Here is a 9221-nt window from a genome sequence, read left to right as displayed (position 1 = left end):
CATCGCAGCAGCCTTGAAGCCGAGTCGCTTTGTTACGGATTTTCACTTGTTTCGTTGTCTCCGCCGCGCGTTTCCTGGGACGGAGAATCGACCGGAGACTCTCGCTGCTTACTTAAGTGAATGAATGTCAGTCACTGACGGCGATTATCTTAGCTGACTTTCTGACTGGAAGTTCAGCGCTTCGTGTGATTAGCATCAAGGAAATGCTTGCGTTCGTTTGAAGCTTCCCTCGCGGGAAACACCGCAGTGCTCTTGTTTCTGAAATCAGGGGAGCTCTGCCGTCGCGAGCGGAATCCTTCGAACAAATGACCTAGGCCTCAGAAAAAGGATCATTCTACTTCCATCCGAGCCGCTAGCAGACCACTTCCATGTCGGAGGGTTTTCCGGGAAAATCTTGACGAATATAAGAGCGGAAGAAAAATCGTATCGAGGGACCTGCCAGTTGGCATCAACTCAACCAGAGATGCCTCCAAGTTCTCGATGCTTTATCGATTGCCTTTATCGCCGCGAATTCTGCCAACGCCGGGTGAGAATTCCTCCCAACCAGATCCGCTCCACTTGATCGGGTTTCTCAGGGTATAAGAATTCTGTGAAAGACGCGAGAGCAGAGATCTTCGCGGGATTCCTGAGTTCGTACGTTGTCGGGCAAGCGGGATCATCGTACATTTCATGCAATTGCATCGTGATGCCATGCAATGAAAGATGAAACCTGGCTCGTTGCATCACGCGCACTTAGCCGCGCGTGATAATGTCATTTGGACCACAAGTACTGGATTAAACTGAAAATAACTCCGCTCGTCGACATCGTCGCCGCAGTCGTCTTGGCTACCGGTGATGCTTATCTTCGCTCCATGACAAAATTACTGGGCATTTTCCCGCGCGAATGTTACGCGGGAGAACTCTTGGAAAGGATCGGCCGAGACGTAATACGTCGCAGAAGTCGCAAACTATAACTTCTCACTTTGGCACGGTGAGCACACAAGCTGGTGATGGCACAATGTGAAAAACCAGCCAAGTAGGTAGTGGATATGGCAAGCCGTGGGCTAAAAGCTCTCGGAAAGAAGAAAATATCTGTCTCGATGAAGGGCTGGAGAATGATTTCCACTCTGAGCGGCGCTCCGGAGCTGCACTAAATCACGACTTGAGACTGGAATGGATAAATGAGCCGTCTGGGCTCCTGGGGCAAAGTGACCGACTTACGTATCGACTGTCACCGTCGGTCCCCCGAGTGGTTCGGTCTCTTCGCGGACCGCCTCCCGAATTGCAAGTTACCTCGGGATCCATCCGTTCCAGCGTAGAACACTGTAATCGAGCCGCTTGGAAACAACGTGCGCTAGCGGTCCGATAACGAGGCTCGCTGATGGCTAGCATTGGTTCCGGAACACGATCGGTTCCAAGTTTTCCAGTTCGTGCTCGAAGTCGACGAGTCGAGCAGAATATGTAAAGCGCTTGGGCGTCGTCGCCTAATCGTATTTGCAATTCATGTCTACATGCCTGAACTTCTAGGGTGCTATGACTTTGAGCTCAGTGGCCGGCTCGCGAGCATCGGCCCAGCAATGCAGAATGAAAAAAAATACAACGAAGATGCACCGCGCTTGCGGTTGCAGCAGCAGAAGAAGGAGTTCTCCGTCGTTCTGTCGTCGTCCATCTTGTTGGCGGTGCTATGTTGGCTGGCTGGCGGCTGCTTGCTTAGCCTGCTGACTAGCACACGCGCTGGTACGCTTTCCCAGGAGCGCTTGCGTAACTCCCAACGCGCGGCTCTGGGTCGGAAAGTTGAAAATCGTCCAAACATACGGAGACATTTGTCTGCTCGCTCGTCTGAATGTGTCCCAGTCAGTCTGCTCGCCTGGGTGTCTTCCCGTCAAGGGGGCCTTCGCTGATGCCTCCGTCGTCGTCGGTGTCTTCTTCTTCGTCTTCCACTACTTCTAGGGAGCAGCAGTGGCCCGACTACGATACTTTCCGACTACTTGCGTTCGGCGTTTCAGCTCCATGTACACGTCGTCGACTTGGCGTCCAGCAGAGTCGTCATCTCTCGTATGAGCTGTTACTTCTGATGATATTCAGACGATGTAGACTGGAATATGAAGGAACTCCCCTCGTCCGGAGCTCGTCCCCAACGATATGCGACCCCCCTCCCGGCTCGAACCCGGTCTCAGTCGTGGAAATGGACTGAACTCTCCATGGACGAAAATTGATGGAAATTCCTCATCGTCGCGTTCCGACTTGCTCTAATTGCCATTGGATGCTGACAATAGAGTTGTGGAATTTGAACACGAGCGACGGAATTCGGATGGAATTGAGCAACGATGATCGTCATCGATCCATATCGATCGGCGATATGCCGCCGTCGCTGATCTTGAAATGAATACAATCCAGCGGCGGCAGTGATCGACTTCAAGCCGAGCGCTCGTACAACAATGAGCCCCGGTGCTGCCGCCTCCGATGACGAGACATTTCATAAACATTTGTAGAAGTAAAATCCTTGCACAATTCTTATCGGGCGCGCACGATTGTTGTTGACCATTGGCCGGATAAAAGGAAAGGCGAACAGTCAGTCAGACAAACGGAGCTGGAGTTGGACGAGTTGTGAAGGTCTCCCTCGGTTCATTTTGATTATTGGGCAGGCCCGAAGTTTTCATCTGCTGCCGTTGTTGTTATATCGCTCGGGACCGCTGATGGCGGACAAGACAGAGTCACCAGCCGGCTGTGTCGTTTTTTCGGTCGTATCAATACGCTTTCATTACGTAATACTGTTCCACTCGTTCGCTTGTTGGCTAGCTCGCAGACTGAATGACTGACTGACTGACGCTTTTGGATCGGTCGCGTAAATGGCGGTGACTGTGACGGCCGCGGCGGCGGCTGCCGAACCTGATCGGTTACGAGCGACATCGACGCTAACGACCATCGATTGATGGCTTGATATCACTTCATTCGACAAGTCGCGGCTGACACGACGAGAGCCGGGGGAAGGGGGCAGAGAAGGAGAAGGGGGTGAGTCGTGAGAGCGCTCCAAAGCCTCGATGGCAAGCCCTTCGGAACAAGGATTGGGTACAAAAACCGCAATCAGTAAAATAAAAATCGAAGGCGCATTCAACGAAAAACTTCCCACGGACGCCAATCGTAGTACGACGGGCCCGGCTTAATAATACTTTGTCGTCCATTGTGATCGCTTTTTTTTTCAAGATCCGATACAGGCTTGGAGCTCCGAGATGTTAAGATCCTCAGGATGGCCGGGAAAGGAGACGATAATAATTTGATTATCCGGAAGGAAGTCTTTATCGAATGCCTGACGCGACTTGAACATCAACGTGAACCGTCTCAGTCACAATGGAAGTGTCTCCAAAAGTTGCATGAGCTTGTGCCGTCAATGATCTCCCGGCTGATCCGGTGCTCCGTGGAATTTTCCCGAACGAAAGGGAAGCTCACAGATCCTCGGCCTCCTATAAAATCAAACATTACACCGATCCAGACGCTCACCCGTCCCTTCTACCGGTCGGCCGGTCTGTCAATGAGCATTTTTAGTTTCTTGTTCACGAGCGCAAGATGATCATTTGCCTCGGGTTCCGTCGACTAGCGCATCGGTGCACACTGGTCCACAAAAACGGAAAGCAAAGCCACGCGAGCACGAATCTGGATAATTCAACAGATGTAATTCCCACCGTCGAGCATCATTCCGTTACCGCTATTACGTCTGGGGCGACTGACTAACCGACCAGCAAGCTCAGGCTCAAGCGACTCCGCTCCGAAATGAATGGAAATGGAGCAGTGAACGTGCCCGAAAAATCTGCGTCACGTTAGCGGATGCAACGCCATCCATGAGCACCGACTCATTGTTTTCATTATCCCGATTATCCGAGAGCCGCGACCCATCCCGAGGTTCTCTCGAATGCCGTATCAGTTTTCTTCGAATCAGGCAGCCGAAAGCGCTCGCTAACGATTATGATCGTTGGCAGCCTTATTATAGCAGCCCGATTATTATATTATTGATTATTGTTCTTGTGATGACTTATTAATTATTATCGTCAGGGAGGAGAAGATTCCATATCGCCATTCGAGAAGACGGTTTTCCAGTGAAAAATACTCTCCCTCTCTCGTCGACGGTAGTCTTCATTCACGGAATTGTTTCGAGAAATCCGGAGAAAGTCGAGGCAAAGCATCGGAGAACCAATGGTCGCGTCTCCGTCTTAGCATTGACATTTTCAGAAGGAAGGCTCCCCTCTCCATAAATGCTGCACAATGAAAGTGGCCCAGCCGGATCAAAAGAAGTCCTTGGCGGCGACTGGTCCCACCGAGCACTTGAATCAAGCGAAAGTTCGCCCGGCAGATAGACAAACAGACGGACGGGGCGACCGGGGCACTAGCGACCCAACAGAAGTGACGGAATTCCTTTCAGGCGCCGAGTTCTTCTAGCTCAAGTTTGCTCTTTGACTCGTTCAGCTTCAAATAAGTCCGTACCGAACGCAATCATTCATCGTCATGAGAACATTCATTATCGCTTGTTCACCTCCTGTGAATTCGCACCTCGTCTCAGAAGAGGAGCGGTGCGAGCATCCTGCACTGTCGTATTTCTAGACGCGGAGCGCCTTCCCTTGAATCGACTGGATTCCTGTCGAAAGTCAAGGCTTATGATCTTCGCAAGTACGGTCTGATACGGTCATGATGATGACGGACCGTTCAGATACTCACGACCAGCTTCCAGGATGAATCATCGTTCTGTGAATCAAATGGGAAAACATTCTGCTCTGGTTTACGAATTTCATTCGGAGCGCTCTGTTCCTTGGATTTCCCAGTTTCGAGATCGGGAGGGGGGGGAGGCAATTCTCGACCCAACAGTCCGACACGGAGTACATACAGAACGCTTTATACCGCGTGCGCGCGCTGAGTATTCCGCGCGACGTCGCGACGACTTGCGATTCTCGGGGCTCCGAGCCTTCCTCGTTCTATGGACAAGAAGAGCTTCCCGTCACTTTCGCCATCGGTCAGTCACCAGAGAAGATGCGACAAAACCGTCACGACACAGGCAATGGAGAAAAAAAAACGCGCCGAGAATTTCGGTCTTCTTTTTCCTCGATTCTCTAAAGTTCTTCCCGGACTCGCCGCCGCTGCGCTAGCTGCTTCTCTGCGTTTACTGTTGATGCCTTTGTAAAATATATCCCACCAGTGCCTTACCCGGAATGCTCTGGGTTCGCGATCGACGATCGGAATGGGCGATTTTTCCATTTTCGCTCTTCCTCGCTCCCATTGTGGCCGATCGCTCGACTCCGCTCACCTCCTTGACTTTTCCCCGCGGGAAATGTTCCTCCCTTCAAAAACAATTGACGAAAGTCTGAATGATGTGTAGTTCCGCGAGGGTCGGGTTTCCTCGCGGAAAGACTGCTCCGAAGTTAGCTTGCTTTGAGCAAGTTCAAGCATGCTTAGTGTCTCGGACGATTCTTTCGTTCTCTCCATATTGTTATACATCTAAGAAGAGATATTGTTGTAAGCGCACTATCCCCAATGCTGAAGTCGGCAGGGATGACGACTTCGTCAATCCGATTCTTCTTCGGCCGCTCCGTGGTTTTCTGACTGAGTGAGACTTGAGTCCTTGGCCACGCGGATGGTCGCAAGCGGCGGACCGTCGAACGAAGGATCGGTCCGACCTAGCCGCGGACAGCCGCTCTTGCCCTTCTCTCAAGGGCCGTCATTTGAACACAAGTCAAACTAGTGTCTCTAAGTGACTTTTGACTGGCGAGCTTTCGGCTAACTAGCGGCGTCACGCCAGACATGAATGACAGAGAATTGCGACGATTTCTGCGGGTCGCTCGTGAAGTTACTAGCTATTGATGAAATAAGACAAAGTTCGTTGTCGCTCCCTCGTCCATTCGCTCCTGCTCTTCTTCCCAACTCCGAATTCAGGGGGCCGGAACGAAAAGCTTGGAGAAGGGATCTGTAATTGTTTTAGCTTTATGGGTGTCCTCTGGAACCTAAATACGTGTGGCGTTCATCAACCACAACGGGCGACTGGGAATCATGGACGAGCTTGTATTTGACGAGAATGCATACAGGTCGCTCTCAGTTTTTCGCTTCGTTGGGCGGTCTACCCTTCAGTGTCTCGTTCTGGCACTCTGACACCATGCTGTTACGTGAGTTTTACGGCGGTTCCAGCTGAGACAGTCTACGAGTGGCGTAGGGTCGGTCTGCCGGGGCGGCCCACTGTTTCTGCAGCTGATCGGCGGTCACACATCACCCTTCGACATTTCACCCGTAAAACCGTTCTCTTACGAACAGGTCCCTCCGGGATTCTCCGGGGCATTCGTTCATTTATCAATCAGTCAGTCAGTTTGTCGGTTCTTCCGATACGAAGCGATGCCGAAGCCTTAGTTTGTGTCAGAAGCTTTTCACTGCAGCTCGATGGAGTCCTACAAACTTCCGACGAAGGAGAAAAATTGTTGCCTGCGTGCTCGAAGACAATTGATCACGGGTCGCTCCGTGGGGGAAACTTCCGCCGGGTGAGCCGCTATCTCGGAAGTCCTCCTCCGCGGGGACTCGGCTGTCGTTCCCCGTTGAAGTCTTCATGAATCAGAGATCCAGGACACGCGACGACCTCGAAAAGTCGAGAGCGACTGCGGTCGGACGGCGGATGAACTGCTTGGAACGGTGTCTTCCGTCTAGAGCACGATCACTGGAACATATCGGGCTCGCTGCTCTTCCGTCGGGATATATTTTCCAAGGAGCTTGCGCAAGAGCGCAATGAAGCCCTCATTGACGGCTGCCGTTTGAAGACCTCCATCGATCTATTTATTGATCCCTTCATTGAGTGATTGACGCAATTGTTGTCAGAGCGGCATTCCGGCGTCCACATTGTACGTTGACGCCGATCATCTGAAGGGGATCCGATTGAAAGAGAGAAGTCCGACGTGAGGTCGTTTATTTTTCCCGTTATGCCGCTCGGTCCGAATGTCTTGCGGACCAGGTGAGTCATTCCATCATTGACCGGAGCAAGTCTTGTGGAATCGGAATGAAAACTGAGCGCCACGCTGTCGGCAACGCCCATCGACGATGTCATTCCTCGAGCTTTTCACTACAATAGCGTCGACACTAACAACAACAGCTTGTACCAGTGCATGGGCAACGACGACAACGGCAGCAGCAGCAACCACGATTGCTGCTGCTGCGATGATGAGTAGCGTAACCGCCCTCGAATGTATTCCGCCAATTGAAATGAACCGCCCTCGCTCCGCGAGCAAACTAGTCACCGAACAAATCGTATCTCATGGCCAGCGTGCGTCGCCGCGAAAGCTTCGAAACACCCGAGCTGACTGCAATCAGAGTCGTATTTTGCCTTGCTGACGATGACAGAGGTAGAAAACGCTATTAGACTTGTCGTATCCTATCGAGACCATTCAGCATATGATAGGCTTCCGCGCCATTGAATACAATAAAACTCATAATCAGCTTGACAATGGGTTGTCAATGCCACCGTCCTGGTTCACGTTTTTTTCTGCCTCGCTGTCTTGCCGCCACCAGTACCAGGGCAACGTCACTCACACGTCATGCGTGGCCGTCGCAGAAGACTCCACGAAATCATAATGGTAGCCTAAATTGGAACAAATTTCCTAGACTGACTAGTATTTTCTAGGAAGGGAGGCGAGCTACTGTGAGCCTTGGCGGTCAGCCGTAATATTCCCGAGTCGCGCGCACACGATTGTGTTTGTAGAAGAAAAAGATTGTTGTAGGCCGATAAAATCGAGCAACAACCCGCTCGCATGCTGTAAAACTCAAATGTGGTCGCTGTGATCGAGCGAGAGAGATAACTTCAGATAAACGATATGACGATGACGACGTCGATGAGGGCGACTCCAGACCGTTGTGGACGAGCGTAAACACACAGCTAGTTGGAAACGTCGACTTCGCCACCGACGACTGTGTTCGGTCGTTTGTACAATGTTAAAAGGCAATAAACAAACGTAGATATAGGGAAGATGTTGAAAGTATAGAAAACCGACGCGTTTCATAAGAAAGCCTCAACGACATCTCAAGCAACAAATTGAAATTTAGCGGCGGCATCAGCCTCTTCAACAACAAAAGCAGGAGCGAAAAGCGACCAAAACATTATCATCATGATCATCATCATCAACGACATCATCAACAATCCAGCACTCATAAAAAAATCATAAAAATCCCTTATCAAAACACCAGTCCAGCTCGCGGTGATGAATTCATCTGTGGGATGCCTCGTTCGAGATCTTTCTCCTGCGTTTTCGCCTCCTCTCGTCTCTGATATCCCCCTCGATTGGAACATCCAGATCACGTTCCGATCCGCTGTAATCCTTCAGAAAAGTCGCGAGATCACTGAAGAGCATTCGATAGTCGTTCCATCTGTATTACAAATGTGGATCGTCCGGGAGAGCGCTCTTCAAATTTCCGCGTTTAAGATCTGCAACAAGGATCTACTTCGTGTGTCACGGTAATTCCGTAATTTGCTGTCTTACAGCAGGCGCGGCGCTTACCGGTCCGCGTCGGTGAAATAACTTGCGCAGCTGCTCGATCACGCGATTGAGATTTTCAATTCCGGATTATCGGCCGGAAGATCTTGGAGACGATAGAAAAGAATTGCGAGGGCCGGCAGCGAGGAGGAGCTCGCAACACCGCCGTGGAGCACTCCTCGTGGGAGGATCTCAAAGACGAATTCATTGGCGCACTCCGGGCCAGAAGCGCTTCGAAATCAAAAACTCTCGAGGTCTTCGCGGTCATCGAAATACGATGGCTGTAATGAAGATCGCATCATCATGGCGATGAAGCAAACCATCATCATGCTAACCTATACTCCTCAATCAATGGGTCAAGTTCAACAATTTTTCTCATCGGGAAGTGTCTCACTGGCGATACTTTTCTCCGTGGAGGAGCGCAATCCTTCTCACGGTGCAGGGACTCCGCATTAATTACCTCAGATATCGATCAAGAAATTCCGAGAATACACAAGATTCTTCATAAGGCGTCAATCAAGCGTCGTACGCAGCGGAGTCGATCCCTCGACGTCCCAAGAATTCTAAGATTTGGCACGCAGTAGTTTTCTCGGAATAGTGAGCAGAGCGATTGCATAGTTCAACTAGATAGTTGAGAGTAGCGAAGAGAAGGTCCATGATTCAGAAGTGTGGGTGCTGTAAATTCAAATCATGCAGAATCATCGAACAGCCCGCATTGTCCCCATCTTGTTGTGAAAGGCAATCACGTCGAGTCGT

The sequence above is a fragment of the Galendromus occidentalis genome, unplaced genomic scaffold, assembly GCF_000255335.2.
Source record: "Galendromus occidentalis unplaced genomic scaffold, Mocc_1.1 scf7180000077463, whole genome shotgun sequence".
NCBI classification, from domain to species: domain Eukaryota; kingdom Metazoa; phylum Arthropoda; class Arachnida; order Mesostigmata; family Phytoseiidae; genus Galendromus; species Galendromus occidentalis.
The sequence above is the reverse complement of the archived record's forward strand: the minus strand, read 5'-3'. Positions refer to the sequence as shown.